This window comes from Eubalaena glacialis, chromosome 4, assembly GCF_028564815.1.
Source record: "Eubalaena glacialis isolate mEubGla1 chromosome 4, mEubGla1.1.hap2.+ XY, whole genome shotgun sequence".
NCBI classification, from domain to species: domain Eukaryota; kingdom Metazoa; phylum Chordata; class Mammalia; order Artiodactyla; family Balaenidae; genus Eubalaena; species Eubalaena glacialis.
In genome coordinates this window covers 164267625-164287673 of record NC_083719.1, presented here as the reverse complement: position 1 = coordinate 164287673, position 20049 = coordinate 164267625, and positions in this window count along the sequence as shown.

The window sequence follows — 20049 nt, the reverse complement described above, 5'->3', positions numbered from 1 at the left end:
GGCATTGAGGCAATTTGCATGACATGTAGGACGTGAGAGAACAGATTACCTGGAGCTGTTGGAGTGCTGAGGAAATGTAGCTCTCCCAAGGAAGAGTGCAGTGTGTTGCCCTACACTTAGCATACACAGAGTGACTGGGAAAGGTATCCGGGCCTGGATGTTTCTTAGCAACCCAGTGGAGCCTGCCGGTACTCGGTGTTCTTGCACGGAATAGGGTGCCCAGGCGAGATCCTAGGTGTCTTGAAAAGCGTAGTAACGTTAAAAGTAAGGAGAACTGCAACTCATGTCTCAAGGAAACTTCTCCACGTGCCGCTTCAGCAGGGCTCTTCAAGGCTTTACCTTGAGGTAAGGACTCACGTCAAGTTTCCTTGTAGCTCTAGAGCGTCTCAGGAGGAGCTCCCACCCAGGCTACGAAAGCACCCTGTTGATTTCGAGAAAACTCGTTCCCTTCCCAGAGCCCTGCCTACAGTGACTAGAAACTCGTCCAAAACACTGGTATTTAGGTAGGTTCAAGGCAGCATGAATGGAGCTTTCAAAATGGGAAAGCAAGCCTTGTGCCATCAGGTCCCCGTTTCCAGTGAACACGCAGCCTACCTCCTTGTGATTTCTACCAAGTTAATATACACTCTAGAGACACACTGGTCCCTTCCCTGAATAACGTGTTCTTGGCACGGAGTTCTGCATGTAGCGAACTGCCTCTCCCAAGGAACGCTTTGGTAACGCTATCGGGGCTTAGGCTCTTCTAAAACCCTGCAGTGTAAGAGGAAGAACTGTGCTTTGGTTACAGGAGGAACGCAAGCCGAGTTTCTCCTGTAAGTATGGGGTCTTAAGGTATGACTTTGTAGAAGGAATGCGAAGCAGTTTTGATTTCTCAGTGCCGCTCAGCCTAGGGTATTGAGGCAATTTGCATGACATGTAGGACGTGAGAGAACAGATTACCTGGAGCTGTTGGAGTGCTGAGGAAATGTAGCTCTCCCAAGGAAGAGTGCAGTGTGTTGCCCTACACTTAGAATACCCAGAGTGACTGGGAAAGGTATCCGGGCCTGGATGTTTCTTAGCAACCCAGTGGAGCCTGCCGGTACTCGGTGTTCTTGCACGGAATAGGGTGCCCAGGCGAGATCCTAGGTGTCTTGAAAAGCGTAGTAACGTTAAAAGAAAGGAGAACTGCAACTCCTGTCTCAAGGAAACTTCTCCACGTGCCGCTTCAGCAGGGCTCTTCAAGGCTTTACCTTGAGGAAAGGACTCACGTCAAGTTTCATTGTAGCTCTAGAGCATCTCAGGAGGAGCTCCCACCCAGGCTACGAAAGCACCCTGTTGATTTCGAGAAAACTCGTTCCCTTCCCAGAGCCCTGCCTACAGTGACTAGAAACTCGTCCAAAACACTGGTATTTAGGTAGGTTCAAGGCGGCATGAATGGAGCTTTCAAAATGGGAAAGCAAGCCTTGTGCCATCAGGTCCCCGTTTCCAGTGAACACGCAGCCTACCTCCTTGTGATTTCTACCAAGTTAATATACACTCTAGTGACACACTGGTCCCTTCCCTGAATAACGTGTTCTTGGCACGGAGTTCTGCATGTAGCAAACTGCCTCTCCCAAGGAATGCTCTAGGTACGCTATAGGGGCTTAGCCTCTTCTAAAACCCTGCAGTGTAAGAGGAAGAACTGTGCTTTGGTTACATCAGGAACGCAAGCCAACTTTCTCCTGTAAGTATGGGGTCGTAAGGTATGACTTTGTAGAAGGAATGTGAAAGAGTATTGGTTTCTCAGTGCCGCTCAGCCTAGGGCACTGAGGCAGATATGCATGACATGTAGATGTGAGACAACAGATTGCCTTGAGCTGTTGGAGTGCTGAGGAAATCTAGCTCTCCCAAGGAGGCGTGCAGTGTGTTGCCCTACACTTAGCATATTGAGAGTGACTGGGAAAGGTTTCCGGGCCTGGATGTTTCTGAGCTTCCCAGTCGAGCATGCCGGTTCTCGGTGTTCGTGCAGGGAATAGGGTGCCCACGGGAGTTACTAGGTGTCTTCATAAGCGTACTAACGTTCAAAGAAAGCAGAACTGCAACTCATGTCTCCAGGAAACTGCTCCACGCTTCGGCTTCAGCAGGGCTCTTCAAGGCTTTACCTTGAGGAAACGACTCACGTCAAGTTTCCTTTGAGCTCTAGAGCGTCTCAGGTGGAGCTCCCACCCAGGCTACGAAAGCACCCTGTTGATTTAGAGAAAACTCGTTCCCTTCCCAGAGCCCTGCCTACAGTGACTAGAGACCCGTCCAAAACACTGGTATTTAGGTAGCTTCAAGGCAGCATGAATGGAGCTTTCAAAATGGGAAAGCAAGCCTTGTGCCATCAGGTCTCCTTTTCCAGGGAACACGCAGCCTACCCCCTTGTGATGTCTACCAAGTAAATATTCCCTCAAACTACACAATGGTCCCTTCCCTGAAGAATGTTTTCTTGGCACGGAGTTCTGCATGTAGCGAACTGCCTCTCCCAAGGAACGCTTTGGTAACGCTATCGGGGCTTAGGCTCTTCTAAAACCCTGCAGTGTAAGAGGAAGAACTGTGCTTTGGTTACAGCAGGAACGCAAGGCAACTTTCTCCTGTAAGTATGGGGTCTTAAGGTATGACTTTGTAGAAGGAATGTGAAAGAGTATTGGTTTCTCAGTGCCGCTCAGCCTAGGGCAGTGAGGCAGATATGCATGACATGTAGACATGAGACAACAGATTGCCTGGAGCTGTTGGAGTGCTGAGGAATTCTAGCTCTTCCAAGGAGGCGTGCAGTGTGTTGCCTTACACTTAGCATATTGAGAGTGACTGGGAAAGGTATCCGGGCCTGGATGTTTCTGAGCTTCCCAGTCGAGCATGCCGGTCCTCGGTGTTCGTGCAGGGAATAGGGTGCCCACGAGAGTTACTAGGTGTCTTCATAAGCGTACTAACAATCAAAGAAAGCAGAACTGCAACTCATGTCTCCAGCAAACTGCTCCACGCTTCGGCTTCAGCAGGGCCCTTCAAGGCTTTACCTTGAGGAAACGACTCACGTCAAGTTTCCTTTGAGCTCTAGAGCGTCTCAGTTGGAGCTCCCACCCAGGCTACGAAAGCACCCTGTTGATTTAGAGAAAACTCGTTCCCTTCCCACAGCCCTGCCTACAGTGACTAGAGACCCGTCCAAAACACTGGTATTTAGGTAGCTTCAAGGCAGCATGAATGGAGCTTTCAAAATGGGAAAGCAAGCCTTGTGCCATCAGGTCTCCGTTTCCAGGGAACACGCAGCCTACCCCCTTGTGATGTCTACCAAGTAAATATTCCCTCAAACTACACAATGGTCCCTTCCCTGAAGAATGTTTTCTTGGCACGGAGTTCTGCATGTAGCGAACTGCCTCTCCCAAGGAACGCTTTGGTAACGCTATCGGGGCTTAGGCTCTTCTAAAACCCTGCAGTGTAAGAGGAAGAACTGTGCTTTGGTTACAGGAGGAACGCAAGCCGAGTTTCTCCTCTAAGTATGGGGTCTTAAGGTATGACTTTGTAGAAGGAATGTGAAGCAGTTTTGATTTCTCAGTGCCGCTCAGCCTAGGGCATTGAGGCAATTTGCATGACATGTAGGACGTGAGAGAACAGATTACCTGGAGCTGTTGGAGTGCTGAGGAAATGTAGCTCTCCCAAGGAAGAGTGCAGTGTGTTGCCCTACACTTAGCATACACAGTGTGACTGGGAAAGGTATCCGGGCCTGGATGTTTCTTAGCAACCCAGTGGAGCCTGCCGGTACTCGGTGTTCTTGCACGGAATAGGGTGCCCAGGCGAGATCCTAGGTGTCTTGAAAAGCGTAGTAACGTTAAAAGAAAGGAGAACTGCAACTCATGTCTCAAGGAAACTTCTCCACGTGCCGCTTCAGCAGGGCTCTTCAAGGCTTTACCTTGAGGAAAGGACTCACGTCAAGTTTCCTTGTAGCTCTAGAGCGTCTCAGGAGGAGCTCCCACCCAGGCTACGAAAGCACCCTGTTGATTTAGAGAAAACTCGTTCCCTTCCCAGAGCCCTGCCTACAGTGACTAGAAACTCGTCCAAAACACTGGTATTTAGGTAGGTTCAAGGCGGCATGAATGGAGCTTTCAAAATGGGAAAGCAAGCCTTGTGCCATCAGGTCCCCGTTTCCAGTGAACACGCAGCCTACCTCCTTGTGATTTCTACCAAGTTAATATACACTCTAGTGACACACTGGTCCCTTCCCTGAATAACGTGTTCTTGGCACGGAGTTCTGCATGTAGCGAACTGCCTCTCCCAAGGAATGCTCTAGGTACGCTATAGGGGCTTAGCCTCTTCTAAAACCCTGCAGTGTAAGAGGAAGAACTGTGCTTTGGTTACAGCAGGAAGGCAAGGCAACTTTCTCCTGTAAGTATGGGGTCTTAAGGTATGACTTTGTAGAAGGAATGTGAAAGAGTATTGGTTTCTCAGTGCCGCTCAGCCTAGGGCACTGAGGCAGATATGCATGACATGTAGATGTGAGACAACAGATTGCCTTGAGCTGTTGGAGTGCTGAGGAAATCTAGCTCTCCCAAGGAGGCGTGCAGTGTGTTGCCCTACACTTAGCATATTGAGAGTGACTGGGAAAGGTTTCCGGGCCTGGATGTTTCTGAGCTTCCCAGTCGAGCATGCCGGTCCTCGGTGTTCTTGCAGGGAATAGGGTGCCCACGGGAGTTACTAGGTGTCTTCATAAGCGTACTAACGTTCAAAGAAAGCAGAACTGCAACTCATGTCTCCAGGAAACTGCTCCACGCTTCGGCTTCAGCAGGGCTCTTCAAGGCTTTACCTTGAGGAAACGACTCACGTCAAGTTTCCTTTGAGCTCTAGAGCGTCTCAGGTGGAGCTCCCACCCAGGCTACGAAAGCACCCTGTTGATTTAGAGAAAACTCGTTCCCTTCCCAGAGCCCTGCCTACAGTGACTAGAGACCCGTCCAAAACACTGGTATTTAGGTAGCTTCAAGGCAGCATGAATGGAGCTTTCAAAATGGGAAAGCAAGCCTTGTGCCATCAGGTCTCCGTTTCCAGTGAGCACGCAGCCTACCCCCTTGTGATGTCTACCAAGTAAATATTCCCTCAAACTACTCAATGGTCCCTTCCCTGAAGAATGTTTTCTTGGCACGGAGTTCTGCATGTAGCGAACTGCCTCTCCCAAGGAACGCTTTGGTAACGCTATCGGGGCTTAGGCTCTTCTAAAACCCTGCAGTGTAAGAGGAAGAACTGTGCTTTGGTTACAGCAGGAACGCAAGGCAACTTTCTCCTGTAAGTATGGGGTCTTAAGGTATGACTTTGTAGAAGGAATGTGAAAGAGTATTGGTTTCTCAGTGCCGCTCAGCCTAGGGCATTTAGGCAGATATGCATGACATGTAGACGTGAGACAACAGATTGCCTGGAGCTGTTGGAGTGCTGAGGAAATCTAGCGCTTTCAAGGAGGCGTGCAGTGTGTTGCCTTACACTTAGCATATTGAGAGTGACTGGGAAAGGTTTCCGGGCCTAGATGTTTCTGAGCTTCCCAGTCGAGCATGCCGGTCCTTGGTGTTCTTGCAGGGAATAGGGTGCCCACGAGAGTTACTAGGTGTCTTCATAAGCGTACTAACAATCAAAGAAAGCAGAACTGCAACTCATGTCTCCAGCAAACTGCTCCACGCTTCGGCTTCAGCAGGGCCCTTCAAGGCTTTACCTTGAGGAAACGACTCACGTCAAGTTTCCTTTCAGCTCTAGAGCGTCTCAGTTGGAGCTCCCACCCAGGCTACGAAAGCACCCTGTTGATTTAGAGAAAACTCGTTCCCTTCCCACAGCCCTGCCTACAGTGACTAGAGACCCGTCCAAAACACTGGTATTTAGGTAGCTTCAAGGCAGCATGAATGGAGCTTTCAAAATGGGAAAGCAAGCCTTGTGCCATCAGGTCTCCGTTTCCAGGGAACACGCAGCCTACCCCCTTGTGATGTCTACCAAGTAAATATTCCCTCAAACTACACAATGGTCCCTTCCCTGAAGAATGTTTTCTTGGCACGGAGTTCTGCATGTAGCGAACTGCCTCTCCCAAGGAACGCTTTGGTAACGCTATCGGGGCTTAGGCTCTTCTAAAACCCTGCAGTGTAAGAGGAAGAACTGTGCTTTGGTTACAGGAGGAACGCAAGCCGAGTTTCTCCTCTAAGTATGGGGTCTTAAGGTATGACTTTGTAGAAGGAATGCGAAGCAGTTTTGATTTCTCAGTGCCGCTCAGCCTAGGGCATTGAGGCAATTTGCATGACATGTAGGACGTGAGAGAACAGATTACCTGGAGCTGTTGGAGTGCTGAGGAAATGTAGCTCTCCCAAGGAAGAGTGCAGTGTGTTGCCCTACACTTAGCATACACAGAGTGACTGGGAAAGGTATCCGGGCCTGGATGTTTCTTAGCAACCCAGTGGAGCCTGCCGGTACTCGGTGTTCTTGCACGGAATAGGGTGCCCAGGCGAGATCCTAGGTGTCTTGAAAAGCGTAGTAACGTTAAAAGAAAGGAGAACTGCAACTCATGTCTCAAGGAAACTTCTCCACGTGCCGCTTCAGCAGGGCTCTTCAAGGCTTTACCTTGAGGAAAGGACTCACGTCAAGTTTCCTTGTAGCTCTAGAGCGTCTCAGGAGGAGCTCCCACCCAGGCTACGAAAGCACCCTGTTGATTTAGAGAAAACTCGTTCCCTTCCCAGAGCCCTGCCTACAGTGACTAGAAACTCGTCCAAAACACTGGTATTTAGGTAGGTTCAAGGTGGCATGAATGGAGCTTTCAAAATGGGAAAGCAAGCCTTGTGCCATCAGGTCCCCGTTTCCAGTGAACACGCAGCCTACCTCCTTGTGATTTCTACCAAGTTAATATACACTCTAGTGACACACTGGTCCCTTCCCTGAATAACGTGTTCTTGGCACGGAGTTCTGCATGTAGCGAACTGCCTCTCCCAAGGAATGCTCTAGGTACGCTATAGGGGCTTAGCCTCTTCTAAAACCCTGCAGTGTAAGAGGAAGAACTGTGCTTTGGTTACAGCAGGAACTCAAGCCAACTTTCTCCTGTAAGTATGGGATCGTAAGGTATGACTTTGTAGAAGGAATGTGAAAGAGTATTGGTTTCTCAGTGCCGCTCAGCCTAGGGCACTGAGGCAGATATGCATGACATGTAGATGTGAGACAACAGATTGCCTTGAGCTGTTGGAGTGCTGAGGAAATCTAGCTCTCCCAAGGAGGCGTGCAGTGTGTTGCCCTATACTTAGCATATTGAGAGTGACTGGGAAAGGTTTCCGGGCCTGGATGTTTCTGAGCTTCCCAGTCGAGCATGCCGGTCCTCGGTGTTCTTGCAGGGAATAGGGTGCCCACGGGAGTTACTAGGTGTCTTCATAAGCGTACTAACGTTCAAAGAAAGCAGAACTGCAACTCATGTCTCCAGGAAACTGCTCCACGCTTCGGCTTCAGCAGGGCTCTTCAAGGCTTTACCTTGAGGAAACGACTCACGTCAAGTTTCCTTTGAGCTCTAGAGCGTCTCAGGTGGAGCTCCCACCCAGGCTACGAAAGCACCCTGTTGATTTAGAGAAAACTCGTTCCCTTCCCAGAGCCCTGCCTACAGTGACTAGAGACCCGTCCAAAACACTGGTATTTAGGTAGCTTCAAGGCAGCATGAATGGAGCTTTCAAAATGGGAAAGCAAGCCTTGTGCCATCAGGTCTCCGTTTCCAGTGAGCACGCAGCCTACCCCCTTGTGATGTCTACCAAGTAAATATTCCCTCAAACTACACAATGGTCCCTTCCCTGAAGAATGTTTTCTTGGCACGGAGTTCTGCATGTAGCGAACTGCCTCTCCCAAGGAACGCTTTGGTAACGCTATCGGGGCTTAGGCTCTTCTAAAACCCTGCAGTGTAAGAGGAAGAACTGTGCTTTGGTTACAGCAGGAACGCAAGGCAACTTTCTCCTGTAAGTATGGGGTCTTAAGGTATGACTTTGTAGAAGGAATGTGAAAGAGTATTGGTTTCTCAGTGCCGCTCAGCCTAGGGCATTGAGGCAGATATGCATGACATGTAGACGTGAGACAACAGATTGCCTGGAGCTGTTGGAGTGCTGAGGAAATCTAGCTCTTTCAAGGAGGCGTGCAGTGTGTTGCCTTACACTTAGCATATTGAGAGTGACTGGGAAAGGTTTCCGGGCCTAGATGTTTCTGAGCTTCCCAGTCGAGCATGCCGGTCCTTGGTGTTCTTGCAGGGAATAGGGTGCCCACGAGAGTTACTAGGTGTCTTCATAAGCGTACTAACAATCAAAGAAAGCAGAACTGCAACTCATGTCTCCAGCAAACTGCTCCACGCTTCGGCTTCAGCAGGGCCCTTCAAGGCTTTACCTTGAAGAAACGACTCACGTCAAGTTTCCTTTCAGCTCTAGAGCGTCTCAGTTGGAGCTCCCACCCAGGCTACGAAAGCACTCTGTTGATTTAGAGAAAACTCGTTCCCTTCCCACAGCCCTGCCTACAGTGACTAGAGACCCGTCCAAAACACTGGTATTTAGGTAGCTTCAAGGCAGCATGAATGGAGCTTTCAAAATGGGAAAGCAAGCCTTGTGCCATCAGGTCTCCGTTTCCAGGGAACACGCAGCCTACCCCCTTGTGATGTCTACCAAGTAAATATTCCCTCAAACTACACAATGGTCCCTTCCCTGAAGAATGTTTTCTTGGCACGGTGTTCTGCATGTAGCGAACTGCCTCTCCCAAGGAACGCTTTGGTAACGCTATCGGGGCTTAGGCTCTTCTAAAACCCTGCAGTGTAAGAGGAAGAACTGTGCTTTGGTTACAGGAGGAACGCAAGCCGAGTTTCTCCTCTAACTATGCGGTCTTAAGGTATGACTTTGTAGAAGGAATGCGAAGCAGTTTTGATTTCTCAGTGCCGCTCAGCCTAGGGCATTGAGGCAATTTGCATGACATGTAGGACGTGAGAGAACAGATTACCTGGAACTGTTGGAGTGCTGAGGAAATGTAGCTCTCCCAAGGAAGAGTGCAGTGTGTTGCCCTACACTTAGCATACACAGAGTGACTGGGAAAGGTATCCGGGCCTGGATGTTTCTTAGCAACCCAGTGGAGCCTGCCGGTACTCGGTGTTCTTGCACGGAATAGGGTGCCCAGGCGAGATCCTAGGTGTCTTGAAAAGCGTAGTAACGTTAAAAGAAAGGAGAACTGCAACTCATGTCTCAAGGAAACTTCTCCACGTGCCGCTTCAGCAGGGCTCTTCAAGGCTTTACCTTGAGGAAAGGACTCACGTCAAGTTTCCTTGTAGCTCTAGAGCGTCTCAGGAGGAGCTCCCACCCAGGCTACGAAAGCACCCTGTTGATTTAGAGAAAACTCGTTCCCTTCCCAGAGCCCTGCCTACAGTGACTAGAAACTCGTCCAAAACACTGGTATTTAGGTAGGTTCAAGGCGGCATGAATGGAGCTTTCAAAATGGGAAAGCAAGCCTTGTGCCATCAGGTCCCGTTTCCAGTGAACACGCAGCCTACCTCCTTGTGATTTCTACCAAGTTAATATACACTCTAGTGACACACTGGTCCCTTCCCTAAATAACGTGTTCTTGGCACGGAGTTCTGCATGTAGCGAACTGCCTCTCCCAAGGAATGCTCTAGGTACGCTATAGGGGCTTAGCCTCTTCTAAAACCCTGCAGTGTAAGAGGAAGAACTGTGCTTTGGTTACAGCAGGAACTCAAGCCAACTTTCTCCTGTAAGTATGGGGTCGTAAGGTATGACTTTGTAGAAGGAATGTGAAAGAGTATTGGTTTCTCAGTGCCGCTCAGCCTAGGGCACTGAGGCAGATATGCATGACATGTAGATGTGAGACAACAGATTGCCTTGAGCTGTTGGAGTGCTGAGGAAATCTAGCTCTCCCAAGGAGGCGTGCAGTGTGTTGCCCTACACTTAGCATATTGAGAGTGACTGGGAAAGTTTTCCGGGCCTGGATGTTTCTGAGCTTCCCAGTCGAGCATGCCGGTCCTCGGTGTTCTTGCAGGGAATAGGGTGCCCACGGGAGTTACTAGGTGTCTTCATAAGCGTACTAACGTTCAAAGAAAGCAGAACTGCAACTCATGTCTCCAGGAAACTGCTCCACGCTTCGGCTTCAGCAGGGCTCTTCAAGGCTTTACCTTGAGGAAACGACTCACGTCAAGTTTCCTTTGAGCTCTAGAGCGTCTCAGGTGGAGCTCCCACCCAGGCTACGAAAGCACCCTGTTGATTTAGAGAAAACTCGTTCCCTTCCCAGAGCCCTGCCTACAGTGACTAGAGACCCGTCCAAAACACTGGTATTTAGGTAGCTTCAAGGCAGCATGAATGGAGCTTTCAAAATGGGAAAGCAAGCCTTGTGCCATCAGGTCTCCGTTTCCAGTGAGCACGCAGCCTACCCCCTTGTGATGTCTATCAAGTAAATATTCCCTCAAACTACACAATGGTCCCTTCCCTGAAGAATGTTTTCTTGGCACGGAGTTCTGCATGTAGCGAACTGCCTCTCCCAAGGAACGCTTTGGTAACGCTATCGGGGCTTAGGCTCTTCTAAAACCCTGCAGTGTAAGAGGAAGAACTGTGCTTTGGTTACAGCAGGAACGCAAGGCAACATTCTCCTGTAAGTATGGGGTCTTAAGGTATGACTTTGTAGAAGGAATGTGAAAGAGTATTGGTTTCTCAGTGCCGCTCAGCCTAGGGCACTGAGCCAGATATGCATGACATGTAGACGTGAGACAACAGATTGCCTGGAGCTGTTGGAGTGCTGAGGAAATCTAGCTCTTTCAAGGAGGCGTGCAGTGTGTTGCCTTACACTTAGCATATTGAGAGTGACTGGGAAAGGTTTCCGGGCCTAGATGTTTCTGAGCTTCCCAGTCGAGCATGCCGGTCCTCGGTGTTCTTGCAGGGAATAGGGTGCCCAGGAGAGTTACTAGGTGTCTTCATAAGCGTACTAACAATCAAAGAAAGCACAACTGCAACTCATGTCTCCAGGAAACTGCTCCACGCTTCGGCTTCAGCAGGGCCCTTCAAGGCTTTACCTTGAGGAAACGACTCACGTCAAGTTTCCTTTGAGCTCTAGAGCGTCTCAGTTGGAGCTCCCACCCAGGCTACGAAAGCACCCTGTTGATTTAGAGAAAACTCGTTCCCTTCCCACAGCCCTGCCTACAGTGACTAGAGACCCGTCCAAAACACTGGTATTTAGGTAGCTTCAAGGCAGCATGAATGGAGCTTTCAAAATGGGAAAGCAAGCCTTGTGCCATCAGGTCTCCGTTTCCAGGGAACACGCAGCCTACCCCCTTGTGATGTCTACCAAGTAAATATTCCCTCAAACTACACAATGGTCCCTTCCCTGAAGAATGTTTTCTTGGCACGGAGTTCTGCATGTAGCGAACTGCCTCTCCCAAGGAACGCTTTGGTAACGCTATCGGGGCTTAGGCTCTTCTAAAACCCTGCAGTGTAAGAGGAAGAACTGTGCTTTGGTTACAGGAGGAACGCAAGCCGAGGTTCTCCTGTAAGTATGGGGTCTTAAGGTATGACTTTGTAGAAGGAATGCGAAGCAGTTTTGATTTCTCAGTGCCGCTCAGCCTAGGGCATTGAGGCAATTTGCATGACATGTAGGACGTGAGAGAACAGATTACCTGGAGCTGTTGGAGTGCTGAGGAAATGTAGCTCTCCCAAGGAAGAGTGCAGTGTGTTGCCCTACACTTAGCATACACAGAGTGACTGGGAAAGGTATCCGGGCCTGGATGTTTCTTAGCAACCCAGTGGAGCCTGCCGGTACTCGGTGTTCTTGCACGGAATAGGGTGCCCAGGCGAGATCCTAGGTGTCTTGAAAAGCGTACTAATGTTAAAAGAAAGGAGAACTGCAACTCATGTCTCAAGGAAACTTCTCCACGTTCCGCTTCAGCAGGGCTCTTCAAGGCTTTACCTTGAGGAAAGGACTCACGTCAAGTTTCCTTGAGGCTCTAGAGCGTCTCAGGAGGAGCTCCCACCCAGGCTATGAAAGCACCCTGTTGATTTAGAGAAAACTCGTTCCCTTCCCAGAGCCCTGCCTACAGTGACTAGAAACTCGTCCAAAACTCTGGTATTTAGGTAGGTTCAAGGCGGCATGAATGGAGCTTTCAAAATGGGAAAGCAAGACTTGTGCCATCAGGTCTCCGTTTCCAGTGAGCACGCAGCCTACCCCCTTGTGATGTCTACCAAGTAAATATTCCCTCAAACTACACAATGGTCCCTTCCCTGAAGAATGTTTTCTTGGCACGGAGTTCTGCATGTAGCGAACTGCCTCTCCCAAGGAACGCTTTGGTAACGCTTTCGGTGCTTAGACTCTTCTAAATCCCTGCAGTGTAAGAGGAAGAACTGTGCTTTGGTTACAGGAGGAATGCAAGCCAACTTTCTCCTGTAAGTATGGGGTCTTAAGGTATGACTTTGTAGAAGGACTGTGAAACAGTATTGGTTACTCAGTGCCGCTCAGCCTAGGGCATTGAGGCAGATATGCATGACATGTAGACGTGAGACAACAGATTGCCTGGAGCTGTTGGAGTGCTGAGGAAATCTAGCTCTCCCAAGGAGGCGTGCAGTGTGTTGCCCTACACTTAGCATACACAGAGTGACTGGGAAAGGTTTCCGGGCCTTGATGTTTCTGAGCTTCCCAGTCGAGCATGCCGGTCCTCGGTGTTCTTGCAGGGAATAGGGTGCCCACGGGAGTTACTAGGTGTCTTCATAAGCGTACTAACGTTCAAAGAAAGCAGAACTGCAACTCGTGTCTCCAGGAAACTGCTCCACGCTTTGGCTTCAGCAGGGCTGTTCAAGGCTTTACATTGAGGAAACGACTCACGTCAAGTTTCCTTTGAGCTCTAGAGCTTCTAGGTGGAGCTCCCACCAGGCTACGAAAGCACCCTGTTGATTTAGAGAAAACTCGTTCCCTTCCCACAGCCCTGCCTACAGTGACTAGAGACTCGTCCAAAATACTGGTATTTAGGTAGCTTCAAGGCCGCATGAATGGAGCTTTCAAAATGGGAAAGCAAGCCTTGTGCCATCAGGTCTCCGTTTCCAGGGAACACGCAGCCTACCCCCTTGTGATGTCTACCAAGTAAATATTCCCTCAAACTACACAATGGTCCCTTCCCTGAAGAATGTTTTCTTGGCACGGAGTTCTGCATGTAGCGAACTGCCTCTCCCAAGGAACGCTTTGGTAACGCTATCGGGGCTTAGGCTCTTCTAAAACCCTGCAGTGTAAGAGGAAGAACTGTGCTTTGGTTACAGGAGGAACGCAAGCCGAGGTTCTCCTCTAACTATGCGGTCTTAAGGTATGACTTTGTAGAAGGAATGCGAAGCAGTTTTGATTTCTCAGTGCCGCTCAGCCTAGGGCATTGAGGCAATTTGCCTGACATGTAGGACGTGAGAGAACAGATTACCTGGAGCTGTTGGAGTGCTGAGGAAATGTAGCTCTCCCAAGGAAGAGTGCAGTGTGTTGCCCTACACTTAGCATACACAGAGTGACTGGGAAAGGTATCCGGGCCTGGATGTTTCTTAGCAACCCAGTGGAGCCTGCCGGTACTCGGTGTTCTTGCACGGAATAGGGTGCCCAGGCGAGATCCTAGGTGTCTTGAAAAGCGTAGTAACGTTAAAAGAAAGGAGAACTGCAACTCCTGTCTCAAGGAAACTTCTCCACGTGCCGCTTCAGCAGGGCTCTTCAAGGCTTTACCTTGAGGAAAGGACTCAAGTCAAGTTTCCTTGTAGCTCTAGAGCGTCTCAGGAGGAGCTCCCACCCAGGCTATGAAAGCACCCTGTTGATTTCGAGAAAACTCGTTCCCTTCCCAGAGCCCTGCCTACAGTGACTAGAAACTCGTCCAAAACACTGGTATTTAGGTAGGTTCAAGGCGGCATGAATGGAGCTTTCAAAATGGGAAAGCAAGCCTTGTGCCATCAGGTCCCCGTTTCCAGTGAACACGCAGCCTACCTCCTTGTGATTTCTACCAAGTTAATATACACTCTAGAGACACACTGGTCCCTTCCCTGAATAACGTGTTCTTGGCACGGAGTTCTGCATGTAGCAAACTGCCTCTCCCAAGGAATGCTCTAGGTACGCTATAGGGGCTTAGCCTCTTCTAAAACCCTGCAGTGTAAGAGGAAGAACTGTGCTTTGGTTACAGCAGGAACGCAAGGCAACTTTCTCCTGTAAGTATGGGGTCTTAAGGTATGACTTTGTAGAAGGAATGTGAACGAGTATTGGTTACTCAGTGCCACTCAGCCTAGGGCATTGAGGCAGATATGCATGACATGTAGACGTGAGACAACAGATTGCCTGCAGCTGTTGGAGTGTTGAGGAAATCTAGCTCTTCCAAGGAGGCGTGCAGTGTGTTGTCCTACCCTTAGCATATTGAGAGTGACTGGGAAAGGTTTCCGGGCCTGGATGTTTCTGAGCTTCCCAGTCGAGCATGCCGGTCCTCGGTGTTCTTGCAGGGAATAGGGTGCCCACGAGAGTTACTAGGTGTCTTCATAAGCGTACTAACGTTCAAAGAAAGCAGAACTGCAACTCATGTCTCCAGGAAACTGCTCCACGCTTCGGCTTCAGCAGGGCTCTTCAAGGCTTTACCTTGAGGAAACGACTCACGTCAAGTTTCCTTTGAGCTCTAGAGCTTCTAGGTGGAGCTCCCACCCAGGCTACGAAAGCACCCTGTTGATTTAGAGAAAACTCGTTCCCTTCCCAGAGCCCTGCCTACAGTGACTAGAGACCCGTCCAAAACACTTGTATTTAGGTAGCTTCAAGGCAGCATGAATGGAGCTTTCAAAATGGGAAAGCAAGCCTTGTGCCATCAGGTCTCCGTTTCCAGGGAACACGCAGCCTACCCCCTTGTGATGTCTACCAAGTAAATATTCCCTCAAACTACACAATGGTCCCTTCCCTGAAGAATGTTTTCTTGGCACGGAGTTCTGCATGTAGCGAACTGCCTCTCCCAAGGAACGCTTTGGTAACGCTATCGGGGCTTAGGCTCTTCTAAAACCCTGCAGTGTAAGAGGAAGAGCTGTGCTTTGGTTACAGGAGGAACGCAAGCCGAGTTTCTCCTGTAAGTATGGGGTCTTAAGGTATGACTTTGTAGAAGGAATGCGAAGCAGTTTTGATTTCTCAGTGCCGCTCAGCCTAGGGCATTGAGGCAATTTGCATGACATGTAGGACGTGAGAGAACAGATTACCTGGAGCTGTTGGAGTGCTGAGGAAATGTAGCTCTCCCAAGGAAGAGTGCAGTGTGTTGCCCTACACTTAGCATACACAGAGTGACTGGGAAAGGTATCCGGGCCTGGATGTTTCTTAGCAACCCAGTGGAGCCTGCCGGTACTCGGTGTTCTTGCACGGAATAGGGTGCCCAGGCGAGATCCTAGGTGTCTTGAAAAGCGTAGTAACGTTAAAAGAAAGGAGAACTGCAACTCATGTCTCAAGGAAACTTCTCCACGTGCCGCTTCAGCAGGGCTCTTCAAGGCTTTACCTTGAGGAAAGGACTCACGTCAAGTTTCCTTGTAGCTCTAGAGCGTCTCAGGAGGAGCTCCCACCCAGGCTACGAAAGCACCCTGTTGATTTCGAGAAAACTCGTTCCCCTCCCAGAGCCCTGCCTACAGTGGCTAGAAACTCGTCCAAAACACTGGTATTTAGGTAGGTTCAAGGCGGCATGAATGGAGCTTTCAAAATGGGAAAGCAAGCCTTGTGCCATCAGGTCCCCGTTTCCAGTGAACACGCAGCCTACCTCCTTGTGATTTCTACCAAGTTAATATACACTCTAGTGACACACTGGTCCCTTCCCTGAATAACGTGTTCTTGGCACGGAGTTCTGCATGTAGCGAACTGCCTCTCCCAAGGAATGCTCTAGGTACGCTATAGGGGCTTAGCCTCTTCTAAAACCCTGCAGTGTAAGAGGAAGAACTGTGCTTTGGTTACAGCAGGAACGCAAGCCAACATTCTCCTGTAAGTATGGGGTCGTAAGGTATGACTTTGTAGAAGGAATGTGAAAGAGTATTGGTTTCTCAGTGCCGCTCAGCCTAGGGCACTGAGGCAGATATGCATGACATGTCGATGTGAGACAACAGATTGCCTTGAGCTGTTGGAGTGCTGAGGAAATCTAGCTCTCCCAAGGAGGCGTGCAGTGTGTTGCCCTACACTTAGCATATTGAGAGTGACTGGGAAAGGTTTCCGGGCCTGGATGTTTCTGAGCTTCCCAGTCGAGCATGCCGGTCCTCGGTGTTCTTGCAGGGAATAGGGTGCCCACGGGAGTTACTAGGTGTCTTCATAAGCGTACTAACGTTCAAAGAAAGCAGAACTGCAACTCATGTCTCCAGGAAACTGCTCCACGCTTCGGCTTCAGCAGGGCTCTTCAAGGCTTTACCTTGAGGAAACGACTCACGTCAAGTTTCCTTTGAGCTCTAGAGCGTCTCAGGTGGAGTTCCCACCCAGGCTACGAAAGCACCCTGTTGATTTAGAGAAAACTCGTTCCCTTCCCACAGCCCTGCCTACAGTGACTAGAGACCCGTCCAAAACACTGGTATTTAGGTAGCTTCAAGGCAGCATGAATGGAGCTTTCAAAATGGGAAAGCAAGCCTTGTGCCATCAGGTCTCCGTTTCCAGGGAACACGCAGCCTACCCCCTTGTGATGTCTACCAAGTAAATATTCCCTCAAACTACACAATGGTCCCTTCCCTGAAGAATGTTTTCTTGGCACGGAGTTCTGCATGTAGCGAACTGCCTCTCCCAAGGAACGCTTTGGTAACGCTATCGGGGCTTAGGCTCTTCTAAAACCCTGCAGTGTAAGAGGAAGAACTGTGCTTTGGTTACAGGAGGAACGCAAGCCGAGTTTCTCCTCTAAGTATGGGGTCTTAAGGTATGACTTTGTAGAAGGAATGCGAAGCAGTTTTGATTTCTCAGTGCCGCTCAGCCTAGGGCATTGAGGCAATTTGCATGACATGTAGGACGTGAGAGAACAGATTACCTGGAGCTGTTGGAGTGCTGAGGAAATGTAGCTCTCCCAAGGAAGAGTGCAGTGTGTTGCCCTACACTTAGCATACACAGAGTGACTGGGAAAGGTATCCGGGCCTGGATGTTTCTTAGCAACCCAGTGGAGCCTGCCGGTACTCAGTGTTCTTGCACGGAATAGGGTGCCCAGGCGAGATCCTAGGTGTCTTGAAAAGCGTACTAATGTTAAAAGAAAGGAGAACTGCAACTCATGTCTCAAGGAAACTTCTCCACGTTCCGCTTCAGCAGGGCTCTTCAAGGCTTTACCTTGAGGAAAGGACTCACGTCAAGTTTCCTTGAGGCTCTAGAGCGTCTCAGGAGGAGCTCCCACCCAGGCTATGAAAGCACCCTGTTGATTTAGAGAAAACTCGTTCCCTTCCCAGAGCCCTGCCTACAGTGACTAGAAACTCGTCCAAAACTCTGGTATTTAGGTAGGTTCAAGGCGGCATGAATGGAGCTTTCAAAATGGGAAAGCAAGACTTGTGCCATCAGGTCTCCGTTTCCAGTGAGCACGCAGCCTACCCCCTTGTGATGTCTACCAAGTAAATATTCCCTCAAACTACACAATGGTCCCTTCCCTGAAGAATGTTTTCTTGGCACAGAGTTCTGCATGTAGCGAACTGCCTCTCCCAAGGAACGCTTTGGTAACGCTTTCGGTGCTTAGGCTCTTCTAAAACCCTGCAGTGTAAGAGGAAGAACTGTGCTTTGGTTACAGGAGGAATGCAAGCCAACTTTCTCCTGTAAGTATGGGGTCTTAAGGTATGACTTTGTAGAAGGACTGTGAAACAGTATTGGTTACTCAGTGCCGCTCAGCCTAGGGCACTGAGGCAGATATGCATGACATGTAGATGTGAGACAACAGATTGCCTTGAGCTGTTGGAGTGCTGAGGAAATCTAGCTCTCCCAAGGAGGCGTGCAGTGTGTTGCCCTACACTTTGCATATTGAGAGTGACTGGGAAAGGTTTCCGGGCCTTGATGTTTCTGAGCTTCCCAGTCGAGCATGCCGGTCCTCGGTGTTTTTGCAGGGAATAGGGTGCCCACGGGAGTTACTAGGTGTCTTCATAAGCGTACTAACGTTCAAAGAAAGCAGAACTGCAACTCGTGTCTCCAGGAAACTGCTCCACGCTTCGGCTTCAGCAGGGCTCCTCAAGGCTTTACCTTGAGGAAACGACTCACGTCAAGTTTCCTTTGAGCTCTAGAGCGTCTCAGTTGGAGCTCCCACCCAGGCTACGAAAGCACCCTGTTGATTTAGAGAAAACTCGTTCCCTTCCCACAGCCCTGCCTACAGTGACAAGAGACCCGTCCAAAATACTGGTATTTAGGTAGCTTCAAGGCAGCATGAATGGCGCTTTCAAAATGGGAAAGCAAGCCTTGTGCCATCAGGTCTCCGTTTCCAGGTAACACGCAGCCTACCCCCTTGTGATGTCTACCAAGTAAATATTCCCTCAAACTACACAATGGTCCCTTCCCTGAAGAATGTTTTCTTGGCACGGAGTTCTGCATGTAGCGAACTGCCTCTCCCAAGGAACGCTTTGGTAACGCTATCGGGGCTTAGGCTCTTCTAAAACCCTGCAGTGTAAGAGGAAGAACTGTGCTTTGGTTACAGGAGGAACGCAAGCCGAGTTTCTCCTGTAAGTATGGGGTCTTAAGGTATGACTTTGTAGAAGGAATGCGAAGCAGTTTTGATTTCTCAGTGCCGCTCAGCCTAGGGCATTGAGGCAATTTGCATGACATGTAGGACGTGAGAGAACAGATTACCTGGAGCTGTTGGAGTGCTGAGGAAATGTAGCTCTCCCAAGGAAGAGTGCAGTGTGTTGCCCTACACTTAGCATACACAGAGTGACTGGGAAAGGTATCCGGGCCTGGATGTTTCTTAGCAACCCAGTGGAGCCTGCCGGTACTCGGTGTTCTTGCACGGAATAGGGTGCCCAGGCGAGATCCTAGGTGTCTTGAAAAGCGTAGTAACGTTAAAAGAAAGGAGAACTGCAACTCCTGTCTCAAGGAAACTTCTCCACGTGCCGCTTCAGCAGGGCTCTTCAAGGCTTTACCTTGAGGAAAGGACTCACGTCAAGTTTCCTTGTAGCTCTAGAGCGTCTCAGGAGGAGCTCCCACCCAGGCTACGAAAGCACCCTGTTGATTTCGAGAAAACTCGTTCCCTTCCCAGAGCCCTGCCTACAGTGACTAGAAACTCGTCCAAAACACTGGTATTTAGGTAGGTTCAAGGCGGCATGAATGGAGCTTTCAAAATGGGAAAGCAAGACTTGTGCCATCAGGTCTCCGTTTCCAGTGAGCACGCAGCCTACCCCCTTGTGATGTCTACCAAGTAAATATTCCCTCAAACTACACAATGGTCCCTTCCCTGAAGAATGTTTTCTTGGCACGGAGTTCTGCATGTAGCGAACTGCCTCTCCCAAGGAACGCTTTGGTAACGCTTTCGGTGCTTAGGCTCTTCTAAAACCCTGCAGTGTAAGAGGAAGAACTGTGCTTTGGTTACAGGAGGAATGCAAGCCAACTTTCTCCTGTAAGTATGGGGTCTTAAGGTATGACTTTGTAGAAGGACTGTGAAACAGTATTGGTTACTCAGTGCCGCTCAGCCTAGGGCATTGAGGCAGATATGCATGACATGTAGACGTGAGACAACAGATTGCCTGGAGCTGTTGGAGTGCTGAGGAAATCTAGCTCTCCCAAGGAGGCGTGCAGTGTGTTGCCCTACATTTAGCATACACAGAGTGACTGGGAAAGGTTTCCGGGCCTTGATGTTTCTGAGTTTCCCAGTCGAGCATGCCGGTCCTCGGTGTTCTTGCAGGGAATAGGGTGCCCACGGGAGTTACTAGGTGTCTTCATAAGCGTACTAACGTTCAAAGAAAGCAGAACTGCAACTCGTGTCTCCAGGAAACTGCTCCACGCTTTGGCTTCAGCAGGGCTCTTCAAGGCTTTACCTTGAGGAAACGACTCACGTCAAGTTTCCTTTGAGCTCTAGAGATTCTAGGTGGAGCTCCCACCAGGCTACGAAAGCACCCTGTTGATTTAGAGAAAACTCGTTCCCTTCCCACAGCTCTG